This window comes from Callorhinus ursinus, unplaced genomic scaffold, assembly GCF_003265705.2.
Source record: "Callorhinus ursinus isolate GAN/ISIS: 27379988/994484 unplaced genomic scaffold, GSC_fseal_2.0 scaffold26, whole genome shotgun sequence".
NCBI lineage: Eukaryota > Metazoa > Chordata > Mammalia > Carnivora > Otariidae > Callorhinus > Callorhinus ursinus.
The window spans coordinates 21198149-21217940 of record NW_027397088.1 but is presented as its reverse complement, the minus strand read 5'-3'; the positions used below and the strand labels follow the sequence as shown (position 1 = coordinate 21217940).

General features: G+C 44.7%; 1 long non-coding RNA gene across 3 annotated transcripts in view; it reads right to left on the bottom strand.

The window, feature by feature from the left end:
* Positions 1-17377, bottom strand: part of LOC141370106 (uncharacterized) — a 223151-nt gene extending 205774 nt beyond the window's left edge. For 2 of the 3 annotated variants that reach the window (XR_012373857.1, XR_012373856.1), the window contains exons 1-2: positions 16704-17377; positions 14907-15139 (exon numbers count right to left, since the gene is read on the bottom strand). This is a non-coding gene — a long non-coding RNA (uncharacterized lncRNA). The remainder of the gene's footprint in view (positions 1-14906; positions 15140-16703) is intronic. The other variant, XR_012373858.1, reaches the window with a different exon arrangement.
* Between the last annotated feature and the right edge of the window lie 2415 nt (positions 17378-19792).

Here is a 19792-nt window from a genome sequence, read left to right as displayed (position 1 = left end):
GGTGACTAAATCTTGCAAAATCTAGTAGTGTAATCTTATTTCTGTGTGGCATCAGGCAGTGCTTCAGAAAAATCAATCTCACAGTAAATCTGTAAAGAAACCACTACCAGGAAGCCTGGCTGGCTCAGTCAGTGGAGCATGCAACTCTAGATCTTGGGGTGGTGAGTTTGAGCCTCACAATGTGTCTAGAGATTACTTAAAAAAAAAAAAAAAAAAAAGGAAGGAAGGAAACCATTACGTAGGCTCTATAAAACAATAAAAACAAAATCGTCAACACAGTAACCACAATGCTGCATGGTGTGCAATTTGCCTTTCCTTTGCCATTAGTTTAAGTTTAAGAATATTTGGTAAAATGTTCTAGCAATTTATTTTAAATCCTACGTGGCTTTACTAGATAACTGAGATGCTAGAGGAATGGTTTAGAGAAGACCTTGTCTCCCTACAGGACAAAAACAAAATGCCTATGAGAGATGTCATACTACTGGAAGGGATAATATTCACCACCAGGCCAGTCTACTGAGCCGAGATTCCAGATTTTTTCTGCAGCTTCCTTATGTGTAAAAACAAACTGTTTATATTTCCCCAAGAACATGATCTTGCAGTTCCCATTCAGGCAAAGTCCCAGTAAATAAATACACTAGGGTTCTGCCTGAGTAAGAACCAAGCTCATAAGTTCCGAATTGCATTTCATGGAAGATTTGAGCAGAAGACATTTTGTGTTTGATCTAGAAATCCCAGACCACTGTCATTTCAATATTGTCAGTGCAAAAGAAGAGAAAGCAAGCACCAAGGTAGTATTTAATTAAGATGTCAAACCATTGCCTGGAATGACTCGCTTTTCTTGTTCTGCTAGATGAAGTCTCCTTGGTGGTATTATTAATACTGCAGCATAGCAAAGGAATTGCTACACTAAAAGGTGGTGTAAATCCAACTCCCAGATGCAATAAACTCATAAGAGACTAAGCCTTGGGGGCAATAATTTCTTCTTTTGCAAATCAGATCTTGTTGGTCTCACTTCCCTTCCAATAAAATTTTAAAACACGAATCTTCAGGTCCTGAATTGCTTAACCAATGAAGAAGTCCGTCCAGTACTCAAGTGTTGAGTGTCTGTGAAGGTCAGAACTCTCTGTATGCTGGACAAGGCCAAGTACCAAGGAGAGACCCAAGGAGACACGACATCGCCCTGCCCTCAGAGTTTGTAACCCCTATTCATGTCCTAGGGCTGTTTTTACAAATCATCACAAACTCCATGGCTTGAAAACAACAGAAGTTCGTTCTCTCATGATCTGGAGGTCAGATATCCAAAATCAAGGTGTGGACAGCACCGTGCTCCCTTTGAAGACCCCGGAGGAGAATCCATCCCTTGTGTCTTCTGGCTTGTGGTAGCTGTTGGCATTCCTCAGCATGGGGTCACATCACTCCAATCTCTGCCACCACCTTCACACCACCTTCTGCTCTGCTCTGCTCTGGGGGAGACAATCTCCTTCTGCCTGTCTCCAATAAGGACATCTATGATTGGATTTAGGGCCACTCAGATAACCCAGGAAAATCTCCCCATGTCAAGATCCTTAACTTAATTGCACCTGCAAAGACCATTTTCCTTACAAGGTAACATTTACAGTTTCCAGATATTGGGATCCCATCTCTTGCAGGAGATTGGGGGGTGGGGGAGAGCATTATCCAGCCAAAGCTACCCAGCCTCTGTGGAATCAAACTGAAATGCCTCAAAACCTAAGCATAAGTAGGGGTAAAACTGTGGGGTATCAAAAAAGTTTCTGCCCTGAGTTCAGGGGATGTGGTGCGTGTTGCCTCACTCAACTACTAGGATGGTTCTCCTGGGCCTGGATGAGGCTGCTTCTCTTCTCTCAGATGTTCTCAAATGATCCTACAAGCTTCGGGAGGGCCACACTCGGACCACAGTCCTTATCATTCTAGATGCTCTTAATGGTATTCTACTTATATCCCCTTTATTTTACTGTGCACCTTCACATTTTTGTTCTACTCCATTATGATCTTACATAGTCTTTTTGTTTCTGTTTTTGTTTGTTGTTGTGTCTTGGGGTCAGTCTTTTCTGAGCGACTACCTTTTATATGAACTGAGAGACCCAGAAACCCTGCCCCAAATTATTGCATGACAGGACACATCACCGTGCCTAAAATTCCTCACATTTCTCCTCTGGACTAAAGCAAGTGTTATTTTGTTGTGGTTTACACACTAAACTGTCAAGTTAACTGAGTTTTCATAAAACAAACTTCAGTCATTATTTCCAAAATGTATGTTTGTCAAAAGATTAATTCTGTGGGGTTTTGTTAATGAATAGTTTGTGAGTTTAAAAAAAAAAACAAAAACGAACAAAATTAAAAAAAAAAAAACCCAGAGGAAATCACAATTCCATAGAAAGTTAAGTTCAAGAAGTTACTTTCTAAAAAAAAAAAAAAAAAGCAAAATTTGAACCAGCAGACATATCAGGGCATTTAGTGAGGGACATACACCTAGTGTGTAGAGTTGCCCAAATGTCTTTTATACACAGACACCTCTCTTCCTCTTAAGGAAGGAACCATGTCCAGTTTTGCTGAACTTTGTATCCCCAGCATCTAGTCCAGTCCTGACCATAAGAGGTATTCAGCGATAATTAAATGAGGGGCTGCAAGGTGGGCGCTTGGTGCATGGATGGATGCAGTAACATCTTGAGAGCCTCAGCTGCTCTAGATGAACAAGAAAATGGAAAGAGGACAAAAGGAAGGATGGATACAGCAGAGGGAGATAAAGCAATTGAGAGGATGGGAACCGTAAATAGTAGCAATCACATTTCCCCACATGAAAACTTTGCTCAAGGCCAGTTCTGCTAGTGAGCTGATGCTAGAGAATCTTTACAGATCCCTTACCATACATGCTCGTTGAGGAGTCCTGCATGTTTGTGTCTCCCTCAAAATTCATTCAAATTGACATCCTAATCTCCAACGCAATGGTATCTGAAGGTAAGACCCTTGGGACGTCACTGGGTTTGAATGAGGTCATGAGGATGAGGTCCCCATGCTGGCACTGGTGCCCTTAAAAGGGGGTGAAGAGACTGGAGCTCTCCCTCCCCGCCACATGAGGGGACAGCAAGAAGGCAGTGGTCCGCACACCAGGAAGAGGACCCTCTCCAGACACTGAACCTGCCTATCCCTTGATATTGGACTTCCCAGCCTTCAGAACTGAGAGAAATAAATGCCTGTTGTGTAAGCCAACTTGTCAGCACTGTTTTGTTGTTAACAGCCCAAGCTAAGATGGGCATCATGGCACAGTGTTTGCATTCAGACACACGTGGGGCCAACCCCAGCTCTACCATTAACAACTTCCATTTCCTCACTTGTAAAAAGTGGATAACAATGCCTACTTTATGGGGTTGTTGACAGGTTTAAAGATCATTTCCCTGGAGACCAGCATATAGGAATCTCTGAAGAGTTCCTTTAACTATACACTTTTACATCCCAAGAGCTTCACAAAGTACTTTAGATAAGCATATGACTTGAAAATATGACTTAACTGATGTATTAATCTCTATCATTAATAGTTTCTTTCCTCTCTCCCGCCTTCCTCTTCTTTCCTTTCATCCTGGGTAAAATGTAGTCACATAGTTTAAAATGCAAAAGATATAGAAGAGTATACCATGAAAATTTTCCCTCCTTCCTCCGGACCACGCATCCAGTTCCCCCACTCTGAAACATCCAATCAGCTAGCGACAGCATTTCAGTCAACAACCGTTTGTAAATTAAGCTCAGAATTAAAAACTCCTAGGCACCTGAGTGGTTCAGTTGGTTAAATGTCCAACTCTTTATTTTGGCTCAGGTCATGATCTCACGGATGTGAGATCCAGCCCCGCGTCGGGCTCTGCGCTGGGTGTAGAGCCTGCCTGAGATACTCTCTCCCTCTGCCCCTCCCCTCCCACTCGTGCACTGACTCTCTCTCTCTTAAAAAAAAAAAAAAAAGAATTAAATATTGCTCATTCTGGGTTTAAGCAACTCAAAACACTAAGATACATTTGATAAACATGGTACTCAGCCTAACTTCATTCTCTTTAGATGATTGAGAGGCTCTGTATTTCACCAAACTTCAGGCATGTCAGCATTTTAATAACATGTTCTTTATTCATGGCTCTGTCCCCTGTTCTGGGCTATCCACTTTGGATACCCTGCCCTGGAGAGTAAAGGGCAGACAGGATAACACCAAATGGAGATTTCTGATTTGGGAAATATATTGTACGACTTTTTTTTTTTTTCTTAGCAACATGTCCAAGATGATTCCATAAAAACAGGAGGTAGAACCTGAGCCAGGACCCACTGAAATTGACCAGCTCTAAGGACTGAGATATAAAGATGAGAACCAAGGACAAGCACTAATAGCAGGGAAGGACCAAGCCCTATTAGGATCCGTAACAAAACCATCAGGAACAAAGACCAGGATATGCAAAGATCAACAATTTGAACCTGCACATCAAGTGCTTGAATTTGCGTCACTAAGTTGAATCAGTAGGTAAATAATGACAAACTGATGCAGAGCGCAGACATCAGAAACATGCACGGGGAACACCAGATGCTCGACGCTCCACACCCCTTTCCTGAGTACCTGGGTTGACTCCTACATTCCAAAGGTGATCTAATAAGCCAGCACTCACCAAAACCATCCCTGGCTTTGGAATTCTGAGGTCACACCACAGAGCAATTACATGGCATTGTGGTGCAAGCTGGGTAGATAGAATGAGGGGTGCAGAGACAGGGTCACCACACAGAGCCAGAGAGCCAAGAACTGCCCACGTTCGGGTGCTCTCAAGTTTTTAGACAACTTCTTTCTTCTGCATCTTATTGTATCCCAATGAGAGGAGATGAAAGGGTTCTCAGTGTTTCACTCCAATAGCCTCGTTCACTCCCTGGGATTCATTTTTCCAACCTAAAAAGGAGCCTGTGAGGATATAGGTCCAGTCCTAAATGAGTCTCAGAGACACCAAATAAAAGCCACCAAAAGTATAGGCAACGGACCTGCTGATGTGCAGTGTTGAGGGAGGTTCAAGTTCACTTCTTCTTTCCAAGGCAGTCTGGAAAAGCAGGGGCTCAGGTAGCCTACCAAACCCCCACCAGCAGAAGGCCACGTTCAAGCAGTGTATACCCACACCCAGGAAAAAGGAAGCAAAGCAGGTGTAGCTAGGCCTCATTCTGCTCCAGGCTTTTAGAGAAGACATCCCATTCCCCCTAATGGAGTGGTAATATCCAGGGAGCTAGTAAGACCCAATTCTGGGACGGGGAAGGAGGGCATGGAGCAGGTCACAGGGGCCCCATGGAAAAGCACAAGAAGTCTCCCGAGAGGCTCATCAAAATCCAGAGCAGATGCTCACCAAAGCGGATAGCCCAGAATAGGGGACGGAGCCATGAATAAAGAGCATGTTACTGCACAGAATCCCCTTGCACCCATATCTAGGTGGGGATGAGATGGGGGTGGGGGGAGAGAAACAGAGAGAGGGAAGGGGAGAGACCTAAGTTCAGGGGGACAAAGCAAAGTGAAGCCACTGGGAGCTCTTCTATGTGTTTTTGATTCAGGTACTATAAGCCTGCCCAAAGCGTGTCCCTCTTCCTTGGACATCTGACTTGAAGAAGAAATGAGATGAACAGACGATCCAAAAAACTTTTGGGGTTTTTTTTGTTTTGTTTTGTTTGTTTGTTTGGGGGGGCCTTTTTTGCTACAGAATGGATTCTAGGAATATTGTTATGTATCATCTCTGGGACATTCATGACCAATAATGACACCATCCCATTAAAATCTAATAAATAAAACTCTTGAATGCTACTACTTTCACCAACATGCTAGCTCCTCAACTACAGCTTGTAGAACAATCTTTCGGGAATTTAAAAGCACCATCAGAGCAGACCATCCTCCCTTTAAGCCTGATTGAATGTCTGGGTCTCAAAATATATTCACAGTATTTGCAGAATAAATCACGTCAGGGGCACCTGGGTGGCTCAGTCGGTTGAGCATCCAACTCTTGATTTTGACTCAGGTCATGATCTCAGGGTTGTGGGATCGAGCGCAACGTTGGCTTGGTAGTAGGCATGGAGCCTGCTTAAGATACTCTTTCTCCCTCTCCCTCTGCCCCTCCTCCCCTCTCCCTTCCTCTCCTCTTAAGAAAAAAAAAAAAAGTAAATCATGTCAGTGTGAAACCAGAAAAATTATCTGGGGATCTCTCCAGGGGATATTCTTTCTTCTCCTTGTTTACATTGCTGGTCTCTAATTAATTTACATTTACCTTGTTCTATTTACTAATTTGGTTATTTGGGCTAGATACTTCTCTGAGCCCCAACTTCTTCACCTGTAAAATGAGAATGTTACTAACACCTGCTCCATGGGATTCGAGAGACAATCAAATACAAGGATGTATAAGATACTGGGGTGCCTGGTCAGTTCAGTCGGTAGAACATGTGACTCCTGATCTCGGGGTTGTGAGTTCGAGCCCCATGTTGCTGTACAGATTATTCAAATAAATAAATCAATTTTTTTTTTTAAGAAGATAAACAGGGGCACCTGGGTGGCTCAGTCATTAAGCGTCTGCCTTGGGCTCAGGTCATGATCCCAGGGTCCTGGGATCGAGTCCTGCATTGGGCTCCCTGCTCTGTGGGAAGCCTGCTTCTCCCTCTCCCACGCCCCCTGCCTGGGTTCCCTCTCTCGCTATGTCTCTCTCTGTCAAATAAATAAATAAAAAATCTTATTAAAAAAAAAAGAGGATAGATAAAATACTGTGCTCAAATGTCCCGGGTTTCTGTAATGGTTATTCCTCCTCTGAGAAACAGCACACTAAACTATACATTTTAAGATGTATACTTCATACCCACTAAGACCAATAATTAAGAAACTTACATTTCTCTTCATGGCTTTCTCCATCTCTAGAATCAATTACCCAGAATGAGAGAACTCCTGGGATTGTTTGGATTCTTCTTAAGTAGAGACTGTATAATTCAACATATTAGTACTAAGACCACAGTTATAAAATTCTAGGTGTCACAGTTTATACTGGCACCTACTTTAAAGATTTGAAGAGAAAAAACAAAAAATAATGTTAAAAGAAGGAGTGTCACAGAAATCAATGTCAAACATAATTTATCTACAGCCTAAGTCATCTGAATTATTGATTGATGCATTCAAATTAGCAAAATTTTTGCTTTTCAGATTTTCAGGGACTTTCACACATGAATCACTTGAAATAACCATGGGGGCCTGCGTGCTGTGCAGCATCAATATCCTACACAGATAGTGGGTTTACCTATCCTGATTGCATGTTAAAACTCACAATAGAAAATAGATTTTAAAGGAACTAATAAAAGAATAATGCAGACTTTGAAAATACCATCTTGGGTTTTGTTGTTTCTTTTTTTTTTCCCCCATCCTAGCTTGGTTGTTGCCAAATTGTCCAACACTGAACATAGTCTAAATATCTTTCTATATCTTAAGCCAAGGATTGGGGTGGCTGTTAACTTACACTTAACCAAGATTATAAAAAACTGTTACTGAAATGCCAAAAAAAATTACATGGTACTTCATAGGAAAGGAATGCAGGGGCTTAGCAACTGCCCACAGAGTCACTCACCAAGACTGTGCCTGCTTGTGATTTGTTTGGACAGGTTAATTTTCAGAAATTCTTACTGTGATAGGCAGAGACTAACCTGAATTGCCATAGAATGTATTATTTCTGTTTGAGTTTGTGGCTACCTTTTCAATTGTAATTGTCATATCAACACCGCACTTGGCTCTGCTTTGTATGTTTATACCAATAATACGTCTTTAGCCTGGCACATGGACATATGGCTGAGTCTCATGGTCACCTACACACAAGCCGTCCCCCAACAGTTCTGTTCTGACACAGGGCACTGACGTATGTCATGAGTCTCTTTCCGGTGCCCGGGTGTTCCTGGATCAGCCCACACCTCTCAGAATAACCCCAGGCCCCTTTTCAGTGACTAGTTTTTGTCATGGGCTTCCATCGGTGCCCTGGGAAATCTTCTCAACTTCTTCGGAAGTTTCCCTCATTCCTTAAAAGATATAAAAGTCCAGGATGTGGAGAAACTGGAACTCTGATACCTTGCTGGTTAACCTCAAACCAGTCAAATGATACCCTTTATTTTGTAAGTCAGTTTGGCAGTTCCCTAAAAAGTTGGATATAAATTTGCCATATACTACAGCAAGTCAAGTCCTACCTATCTACCAAAGAGAAATGAAAATGCGTGTCCATGAAAACCTTATGCATAAACGTACACAGCAGCATCATTTGTGATAGCTAAGAAGCTGAAACCACCCACGTGTCCATCACCTGGTGAACAGAAAAACAAATGTGGAATATCCATACAATGGAACAGTACTCAGCGATAAAAAGGAACAAGCTACTGATGCAGGCAACAATATGGATAGACCTCAAAAACTATGGTAAGCAAGGGGCGCCTGGGTGGCTCAGTCATTTAAGCATCCGACTCTTGGTTTCAGCTCAGGTCATGATCTTGGGGTCCTGGGACCGAGCCCTGCATCAGGCTCCGTGCTCAGCAGCAGGGAGTCTGCTTGAGGAATCTCTCTCCCTCTCTCTCTGCCCCTCCCCCAACTCTCTCCCTCTCTCTAAAATAAGGAAGTAAATAAATCTAAAAACAAAACCTTCATGGTAAGCAAAAGAAGCCAAACAAAAAGACTAATTGTGGGTTAGAACTACCTTGCCTGGCACTAATTGTGTAATTCCATTTAAGTATGCAATGTCCAGAAAAGGCAAATCTATAGAGACAGCAAGTACATTAACGGTTGCCTGAGACCAATGGGTGGGAAGAGAAATTGACTGCAAATGGGCACAGAGGATATTTCAGGCATGATATAAAGTTCTAAAAATGGTGTATGTATGTGTGTGTGTGTGTACATATATCTTAGGTTCCCCAAATGGGGACATGATGCTTAACCCTGTAACAGCTCAGAACCAAACGGAAAAAGTCAGCTAACCAGAAGACATAGTATTTTTTTTAAAGATTTTATTTATTTGACAGAGAGAGACACAGCGAGAGAGGGAACACAAGCAGGGGGAGTGGGAGAGGGAGAAGCAAGCTTCCCGCTGAGCAGGGAGCCCGATGCGGGGCTCGATCCCAGGACGCAGGGATCATGACCTGAGCCGAAGGCAGACGCTTAACGACTGACCCACCCAGGCACCCCCAGAAAACATACTATTGCTGAGCTGCTAAATTAGCTAAATTAGCCAGTCCTGCAATAGCCCTACTCCAAATTTCTTTAATGTAAAACCAAAAAAGTAAAATAAAATAAAAACCTTTACTTTTTAACCCACTTTTGGTTAAGTATTTTCTTACTTGAAGCCAAAAGCATACTGATTGATATAGACTAGAGTCACCCAATCCTCTTCAGTAGTGTAGGATTCACAGAGATATTTCATTTTGAAGGATGAATACCATTTTGAAAATATACATGCTGTACACAGAATGCTTGTATCCCCACTCCCACCAAAAAAATTCCTATGTTGAAACCTAATGCCCAATGTGATGATATTTGGAGATGCAGCCTGTGGATGGTGACTAGGTCATGTGACTGGCACTCTCATGAATGGGATTAGTGTTCTTAGAAAAGAGATCCCAGGGAGACCCCTTGCCCCTTCCACCATGTGAGGGCACAGCAAAAATATAGCCATCTATGAACCAGGAAGCCAGCCCCCCCCCCAGACACTGAATCTGCTGGTGCCTTTAACTTGGACTCCTCAGCCTCCAGGGCTGCCAGAAATAAGTCTCTGTTCTCCATAAGCCACCCAGTCTGTGGGACTTGGTTATAGCAGCCAGAAGAGACTAAGACAGTGCATTTGTGGTGATGTACATATGTTCAGGCATTTCTAACTAGGTTGTGTAGAACTACCTTGCCTGGCATGAGGCACATTTAAGATGGCACTGAGGGGTGCCTGGCTGGCTCGGTGGGTAGAATGTGCGGCTCTTGATCTCAGGGTCGTGAGTTCAAGCCCCATACTGGGTATAGAGATTGCTTAAATAAATAAACTTTAAAAAAACAAGATGGTACCTAAGAGTTGTTTTATTAAAACCATATTTCAATTCAAGCTTGAACAAGCCCTTGCTATATCACTCCACCCTACGTCCCATCCACTCTCCTTCATGTCAGGGTGAATCAAATAGCGAAAGCATCCCAAATGCATTCCAGTTGTCATCTCATGTTTCACCCCTCCGTGTTTTTGCACATCCCATTTCCCAAGCCTCAAATGTTCTTCCGCTTTGGCCAGATGCGAAAATGCTATGCATCTTTTAAATCCCAACTGGAGAAAGTCTTCTCTGACCCCAAAAGATAATCACTTACTCTCTGATTTAATTCAATACTTGGTACCTACTGCTATTACCACCTCTGTCAAGAGTATAGTGGACTTTGTTTTATTATTACTATCTCCCCTACTGTGAATGGCAAAGCGTTTGCAGTTAGAAGATAGCTCTATCATATATTTGGGTGACTTTGGACAAATCACTTTACTTTCGAGTCTCGATATTTTCTTCTGTACTAGAAACAAGACATTACCTTTCCATCTCCCTTAGGCTGCTGTGAGACTTCACTAAGATGACCTATGTGAAAGCATTTTATCAACTATAAAGTACTGACAAATTCTAGTTGGAACAGAGGAGATGTTTTAAGTTACGTAATGGACCCCACAAATAGGGAAAAAGATGTGACCTCTCACCATTTACCAAAACTGCTCTTAGCCAAGACTACCAATAAGCAATGACCTCCCAGATGCCAAACCCGAAGCCCTATTCTCAACTGTCACCTTGCTCAATCTGTTGGCAGCACTTGAAACAGATGATCTTGCCTTTCTGCTGGAGACCCTTTCTTCACTGGGCTTCCACCTCGATGGTAGCCCCTCCTCACTCTCCTTTACTTGACCTTCCCTTCTTCTCCACTCCTAAATCTAGAGGGCTCAGTAACTAGACCTCTTTTCTTCCTATATTTACTCTCCTGGTGATCTCATCCAGTATTGTGGCTTTAAATGGCATTTCATGCCTTCCAACTCACAAATTTGCCTGTTGAGATTCCTTCCCTGAAAACCAGACTTGTGTATCAAACTGCCTAGATGCTCAAGACATGTCTCCATGGGTCCAAACTAAGCTCCTGGTCTCCCTTACCCCAAGCCCACACTTCATCTCAATTCATGGACGTTTGGTCTATTCATGTGCCCAAGTCAAAAATCTCAGAATCATACTTGACTCCTCTCTTTCTCTCATACCTCCTATCCAAACCGCCAGACAATCCTCCAACCAAAATATCTTCAGAATTCGACCTCTTCTCACTACACCTGCATGCTACTTGTACCAAGCAGATATCACCTCCTAAAACCTGAAAAAGTTTCCTAAATAGTCTGTCTCCCTGTTTCTACCCTTTGCCCCGCCTTGGGTCTCCACTCCCCCGAGTCATTCTGCTGCAACATTAGTTACAGCAGGTCAATCATTGTTTAAAACCCCTCAGTGGTATCTCATCCCTGGCCGTGAAAACTCCAAAGTCCTCACAATGGCCTGTAAGAACCACGTGATCTGCCCACCATATTCCTATTTCCTCTCTGACCTAATTTACACCACCATTCAGCTGCTTATGCCCTCCTCGCTTTTGTTGATTAACCAGGCACTTGTCATGCCTCTGCCCAAATGTTCCTCTACCCACCATCACACAGCTCGTTCCTTCACTTCCTTCAAATCATTCCTCAAAGGTCACCTTCGCCATAAGGTCATCCTTGGCCAATCAACTGAAAGTAGCAACCTCCCCTCCTCCCCCATTCCCTATCTCTTTTCTGGTTTAGTTTTCTCAACAATAGTCGCCACCTTTTAACATCTGTTTTATCGTCACTGAGAAAAGGTCCAAGAGTGCAGGATTTTTATTTCTTGTATCCTCGGGGCTTAGAACAATGCCTGGCACATAGAAGGGACTAAATAAATATTACTTAAAAGAACGAATGAGTTAAGAATGGGCGGCCAAAGTAGGTCTCATAGGTTCATGATAAATATATTTTTAAACACCTGTTATCTTCAACAATGAGCAGAAATACCATCAAAGTTCTTAGAAATGGCTGGCATTTAAAAATCAGCCAATGTGGGGCCATAAAGAAGAAACCAAAGTAAATCTGGGAACACCTAATATACCTAAAGAAACTCACAGCAAATAAATATGCAGAAACTACTCAAAACACAACAAAATATGCAGGCAATCACCCCTAGACTTATTATAAAGTTCAAAGCTAAATAAATGCTTTACTTACAAGATGCTTAGTATGTATTGTATTCAACATTTTTAGAAGGCAGAGCTGACAATTTAGATTTTCTTACTAAGCAAGTTTATTGTGAATACCTTGGTATATTGCTCTGGTTTCAATAATTGGAACTAGTCAACATCAACGGTTTCAAATAACCAAGACTATAAAGTTTGATACTTCTCATAAAGTTATTAAGTATATTTGGCTATAATTTAAGAATAAACATTGTATAGAAAATGTAAAGGAATTTATCATTTTAAACTCTGTTTAAAGTTTTCCAAGTCACTAAGGGTAAATGGATATAATCTTCCTCAAACTAAATCATCACTCAGAAAGCACAGGATGTCTTGCTAAATCGCAGATCTAGAAAATGAAAATCCAGGACTTTAAACTCTATTGTACATGATATGCTATTCTTCTAAGTGTTGTTTATACTAACTTTTTTATTTAAGTAAGGACCATTCTATAAAAGCTAATATCAGAAAATGGGCTAGAGTTCTTAATGTCCTCGTCAAGAAACCACTGGACCATCACTTTATATTATAGCTGAAAAGTGAATGAACAACAATATTAAAACTATATCTAAGTCTACTCATCACGGTTAGCATTGAAAATAGAGAATTTGAGTAAATCAATTCTAGAAACTTGCTATTATCTCAATTTACAGAAAGTTGTGTGAGGAAATGGAAGGACCACATACTCCTAAGTTGAAGCCATAACCCTCAGCAATATGCTTACACACGTAAGACTTATAAAGGAATGTTTGTTGAAGTGGATTCATCCACACTTAACTGGATAAAAGAAGTAACAGAACATATTTTTAGAGAAAAAAATATTTGAATATGTAAAAACTTCTATCCAACTGGACTGAATATTTCAGTGAATATTTTTGGTTAATGTGGCTTGAAACTTGTACGGCAGTCAACAAAGAAAGTTGGAAGTAATAAGGCGTCACTAACTCATTGTGAAAGGTAATAATAGTACCTCTTACTATATGTTTATAGATCTTTATCCCTATATTAAGTTTTTTCTTACATATATGCATTTTAAAAATATATTCTCCACAGTGACCCCATGGGATAAGTGTTATGATTCCCCACTTACAAGTGACAAAACTGAGACCCAAGGAAATCAATATGCCTAGGCTGGGATTCAAACTCAGGTCTGTTTCATTCCAAGCCCATGTCTGAGCCCCACTCTGGGTGGCCATTAGAACAAATTCAAACACACTCAGTTCAGACACTGGTAGGTAAAACACCTTCTGGGAAATAACATTGCACTCTCTACCCCCCAAAAAATATTCCAGCGGGTAACTTTTGTTGAAAACATGTGAGGAAATCTGGCATTTCCATACAGTACACTTTCCTGAAAGTATACTTTACAAAAAATTTAAAACATATTTCCTGAATACTCCCTGAGCTAAGCATTCATATGAAATAACTATTATTAATATATATGAAGTTTTCCAAGTCACCAACTCTATTGTTCAACAATTTAAAAACAAACTTCACAAGAGAGGATGCACCTTAATTACAAGAGCAATCAACAAATCACAAAATCTTAAAGCCAAAAGATTTCTTAAAATTTCTTTAACCTAACCTTCATTTTATGGACAATAAAGTCTGAGAAGGTTAAGTAGTTTGCCCAAGTTTATACAACTGGAAAGAAGCAAATCACAATATTTTTTTCAACCTACAGCAGGATAAAAATATTTTCAATTCCCAATTATCATCTTTGACCAGACCTTAACATTTCCCAAAACCATACTATATCAATGATATTCTCCATCTGCAGGATTTTAAACCACCTTGAACTTGAATCATTTTTGAGGATCAAATCCAACAACTTAAATCATTTCAAATCAACCTATTTTAAACAAAGGAAACTGCCACTTTCCATGGCAAACAACTGCTAGACAAGGACAATAAATGCTGTATCAAAATACTTTTGTATTACCAGCAGTATTTATGTGAACCTTTAACTGCTTCCTCACATAAATTAACAAAAATGAATTGTAAGGACTTAAAAGAGGGACTATAAGGCTCTTAATGAACACTATAAAAACTTGATGTATACTATAAAAATTAAATAAATTTATAGCCTCTCTTGTTATACATAGTCAAGTTTTCCTTGTGATAAAACTTGTTGTACTTTATAGTGGCCCCCATTTTAGGAATTCATTTATTTCTGGCCACTTTTGGATTTTGTTTACCAAAGTGCAATATCAAAAGTAAAAAAAAAATTAATGCAAACCACAAAAGTTCTGCAAATATATAAACATCCACTGCCAGATTTAAAAACAAAATGAATCAGAAATAAAATAAGACATGTGCTCATTGGACCCATCATTGTTATATAACTTTCCTTAGTGACTTTATAACCCACATTCATTATGTGCGCTGACGTTGAGGGACCTAGTGTAAAATCAGTAAAGTTTCATCAGAAGTACGCAAATCATCATTCCATATGAAAATGAACTTACAAAAACCGGTTCAAAACAAGGAAACCCAACATCATAAATCACTTTCATCAGGCAACAGCTAGACAATTCTCAAATGGCATAAGCACCAGCCCTAAAACGAATGCTTACAGGGTATTGAAAAAGAAACGTACCTTCGTTGAGGTAGAGAATTCCCAGTAACCAAACTGTAGTAATCCACATAAGGAAGGCATCATCAAAAATCCCAACATCCTAATGTTTAAGTAATTCCAAATGAAGAAGTTTGAAAACTTTCCATTCAGGAAGGACTTGATGCTGTATTGGTACTTCCATAACGTTCACTGATAGGAAGATCCAGTAAGAACAATGCATGATGCTTTCTAGATGCTGATAACAATAATTGCACCTATACAATTGAAATTAATTAACGTTAGCTTCCAAGTCATTCTACACAATCAGTTTCTTAAAAAAAAAAAAAAATCAGTAACCGTAACCATAATAGATTTCATATAGTTCTGGCACTTGAATCATTTCTAGCTGCAAGTTTTAAATCATGGATACTCTACACAATACTATACAAAATCATAACTTTAAGAAGTTAAAATAGACTGTGTTTGGGTGTTTCCCCCAGTAATTAGCAGCATATTCAGTTTGCGACTTCATTTATCATGTCCAACTGAAAGGGCGGGTGACTAAGTCCAAGGGTGTGAGGAAAGCCTCTAGCTCAGGGGTGGGGACAGGGGAGGAAAGTGGAGAAGGTGATAAATTACCTTGGTATTTGGAAGGATCCCATAAAACATACCTGAAGATAATGACCTAAATTTGCATTGTTGAAAGCCAGAAGCCACTCCTAATATTTGAGCACATGATAACAGCTAGAGCCAACCACATTTGCCCACTTTTCCACAAACTCCCAACTTTGTCCCTAAATGTCTATTCACCAAGTGATGGGACAGATAAACAACTTTTGTGGGAAAGTGGGAAAGCACCGGGAGAAATTTCATGGTAAGTAGACATGTTTACTAGTTGCGGAGGGGTCCGGCTTGCGCGACAACCAACCTAGAAAGACTGCAAAGTGAAGCTACTTGGGGGAGCAGTTTGGGGAGGCTCCCTTTGCCTATAAATAAGGAGGGAATCGGGCCGACTCGCCACCCCGCAGAAGCAGCCAGGGCCATCCCCCTTTTGGGCGGGCGTGGCAGATAGAAACAAAAGGTTAAAACACAAAAGGCGGGGCGGACCGCTGGGTCTGAGGAGCTCCTGGGGCTCTCGATCCCCTTTCTATTCAAACACAATGAAATGGGGGGTGGCGGGGAGGAGGGGGTTCCGTCAGAGAGATGGTAGTGGATCTCAAGGATTGCATAGGCTATTCTGGGTGGGTCGCGAAACTGGAGGGGGCGGTCAGGATGGCCGACTCCTAACTAGTGGTCCAGGCCCCATCCCTCCATCCCAGCATCTCTGACAGTCGGAAACCTGTGGCTTCCTCCACCCTACCCCAGGCCCAAAGAAAACTTGCTGAACTCTCACCTGTTTGCTCTAACCCCCCTTGACCACAAACTCAACAGTCCACTCCCCTGCGACCCAAACCTCTTCTGCATTCTATTGTTGCAGCTTTGGTATTGTGCGTTGGTTCCGCAGAGCGCTCCGCAGACAATTAACTTATAAAACCCCCACCTCCGTATGTCTTTCTTTCGCAGGATCAAAGTCAGGGCGGGGTGGGGGTGAGACTGGCCTTGTCCCCATCCATTTCAGCAAGTTCTCTCCAGTATGGGCGCAGCTGGGAGAAAGCGAGGCAATGCCCCCCTGAGATACCCTCGCCCCCATCCCCCCCCCCCCAGCTCCTCCTGTAATAAGGCACTTGAGAGAAATGCCTTGTCTGGCTGTTGCCTATTAAAAACCAACAAATAAAACAATCTGTGCAAGTTCGTTAAAGAACAAAAGAGAAGGAAACAGGGAAAGGAGGTACAACTTACCAGCCAAACTTCGCCACCGGACTACGCCTCCGTCCTCCGAAGGGTGGGGAGTCGGGAGCGTTCAGGGGGAGAGAGGTAAACAAGACAACAATTTCCACTCACCTCTTCCCCCACCTCGTCGCACTTTTAAGGGCCATTTCCCTCGCTGCCGTCTGCGAGGTGCTCGGACACTTTCGTGGGGCCTGACAGCGGAGAAAGTCGCGGCGGCAAAGTTGCGAGAGGGAGATACCCGGGCGTCCGGGGGAGAGGGGAGGAGAGAGTTCATCAGAGTTCCCCCTTTTGTTCCAAGTCCCGGAGCAGACAAAGAGGCGGCGAGCGGCGGCAGGTTTCTCCCTCTCACCCCTTCTTCCTCTCTCCCTCCCCTCCCCTCCCCGCCCCCTCCCTCTCCCCGCATCTCCCGCCCGGCTCGGGAACCTCCGAGGCGGCCCGGGCGGGTCAGTCCCCAGTTCCACGCAACTCTGCCCCGACCCTCTCCTCCCGCGACCTCGCTCGAAACTTTCCCCAGGAGATGCCGGTCCTGGTCCCCTCCCGCCCACCACCCCTTTATCCCCCGCCTGCCCAACGCGCACGAGTCTCCGGGGGGAGGGGGGGAATCTCCAAAATCATTGTTTCCGGGAGATGCACCTCTTTGTTTGCACTTTCCCTGCCAATCAATGTGAACAGTCCACTTTGGCATCGAGTTTCTGTCCGTTTCCCATCATCCCGGGAGACGATATGCTAAGGGTAGGGGGTCAACCCCATAAGATAAAGGCATTACGCAATCCGAGGTGGTGGCTCTCCATCCTCTTTCCTACATTCAGATTCACTGTCCTCCACCCACCCAACACACCAAAACAACTCAAAGGGGGCTCCAAGTGTTTTTGTGGGGTTTTTCTTTTTTTCTTTAATTCTCCTCCCCCACGCAGCCACCCACCCCAGCGCAGTCCCTTAGGAGAGCACTCTAATCTGCAGGACAAAGCCAGCTCGGGGTCCAACCGGAGCCTCCACCCCTCGGGGCTACCTGTTGCTGCAGGCGCTGCACAACTCGGTCCAGAGACTCCGAGGGCGGGTTCCCACCTCGAGCATCGCGCCCACCTCTCAGACCCCGAACTTCCCTAACCTCAAACCGCGACGGCTACGCTCTCGACCGCGCTCCCTGAGACCCCGGAGCCCAGCGCTCCTCGCCCGCTCCCTTCCCTCCACCACAGCCTTCCTCGCCCCGAAGGTCCGACTCGGGGCCCCTCGCCGCCTCCCCATCTTCTACCCCCTGGCGCGGCTTGTGCCGTCCGAGCATCCCGTCTTTCCGTCCCCTCACCCACTGCCTTGCCCAGGGCAAATCAGGTGTCTCGCACCCGGAACAATTCCAGACCCTTCCCCAGGCCCTTTACCAGTCGTTCCCCGACCTCCAGAGTCGGAGACCCCATCCTCACCTCGCCCCATCCCTAGACCCTCATCCCTACTCGGGGCCACTGCCCTGGCTCTCTGAGGGACTGCGAGCAGCGCTTATTTTTTTCTCCTAGATTTAACTAGAATTGAAGAGGAGGAGAGCGGGGAGGTGGGGGAAATGGAGAGAATGGGGGGCCGCGTGGGGAGGCAGCTTCTAGGGCGAAGGAACAAAACCCAAGCATTCCAAAGCAAACACCCACCCTTTGGGAGGTATCCGGCCCATGGCGCACCTTCTCCTCCACCCTCTTTCTTCCCCCACCCCAGACTTTGGATCTTTGCGGGTAGGTGAAGTTTGGGGTAGGGAAGGAGGCTTGGGGACTTGGAAGCACTGTCGCGGTTGGGTTGGGGGGTGAGGGGCGGCCTGAAGGAGGAGGTCGGGAGCAAAGAGCCCCTGCTGGGTCCGGAATGTCGCGGCTGGCGGTCCCAGGGCGCGCCCGGCGACTCCTTGCCAGGTCTTTCCCCCAGAGCAGAACAAAGACGCCGCGCGGAGCGCTTGCCCTCGCCTCCCGGCGCCCGCTCCCCGCCCCGCGCTTCGCTCGCACGAGCCCACGCCGCTCTCGGAAACTTTGCAACAACTTCCCCCAGAGTTAGCGCGCGCGGCGCGGGGAGCGGAGCGGCAGGAGACACGGGGACCATCACCTCAGGGGACCAGCATCCCCTCTTCCTCGTCCCCTCCCGCAGGAGGAGCACCACTCCTCGCGCGGCCGCTCCCAGCCCGCGCGCTGGGCTGCCCACGGGGCCCGGGCGGCAGGAGCACGCGCTTACCCCCCCACCCCCCCGCTGCCTTAAGAGAACGAAACGAGTTTCTCTAGTTTGGGTGCGGGCAGCGCTGGGCCGCGGAGGCCGGAGGAAGGAGGGGGCACCTCGAAACGCGGGCGCCGGGAAGGCGAGGGCGGCGGCCGGGGCGGCTGCGGGAGGCCGAGCGCGCGCGAGCGAGCGAGCGCCGCTGTGAGTGCCTGCGCGCCCCGTCCCGCCCCGCGGTGGCAGCCAGCAGCCGGCGGCCGCAGAGGCAGGACCCCGGGCCCCGCGCTCGGGCCTCCTCACCCGCCGAACGGCCCGGCACCTGTGCTGCCCCCTCCCCGAGCCCTGCGTCTCGGGGCCAGCCACTCGCCCACCGCAAAAGCTCGGAATCCTCATCCTGGGTCGGGAACCCCGAAGGCACCACAACCAACCACAAAGAGAGAACGGCCCCCACCCACTCCAGTCTGGCACATTTTCCTCTTTGTTGAATGATGATGACTTCCAGAATTCTCTTTTTAGGAGAAGTCTACCCTCCCCCCCCCCCCCGACAAACCCTTACCTTTTGCTATCATCAGGGATCTGCTTGGAAAATAATGAGCAAGTCAGTACCTTGAGACAATTCTCTTCTGCCGCCTTTCAAAAATACTTGTTATAGGGTATATCAACGGAGACGTTCTCTAACTTCTAAGTCACACCCAATCCCCCACTTGCTGTTATAGTGTACTAATTGAACCTATTAAAACATTACTAATCCTTTGAAAATATCTATTTGTTTCTCTCTTTGCTCAAGGACTGAGGAGTAAGGGTCTTTTGCCAGGTGAAAAGTCAGTATGGCCTTCAGAAGGCCTTCTCCGTGCTTTAGGAAACACTCCTGTCCGAGCTGTTTGAGGTAGCTCTCTTTCCCAACTTGCTTATGAACAAAG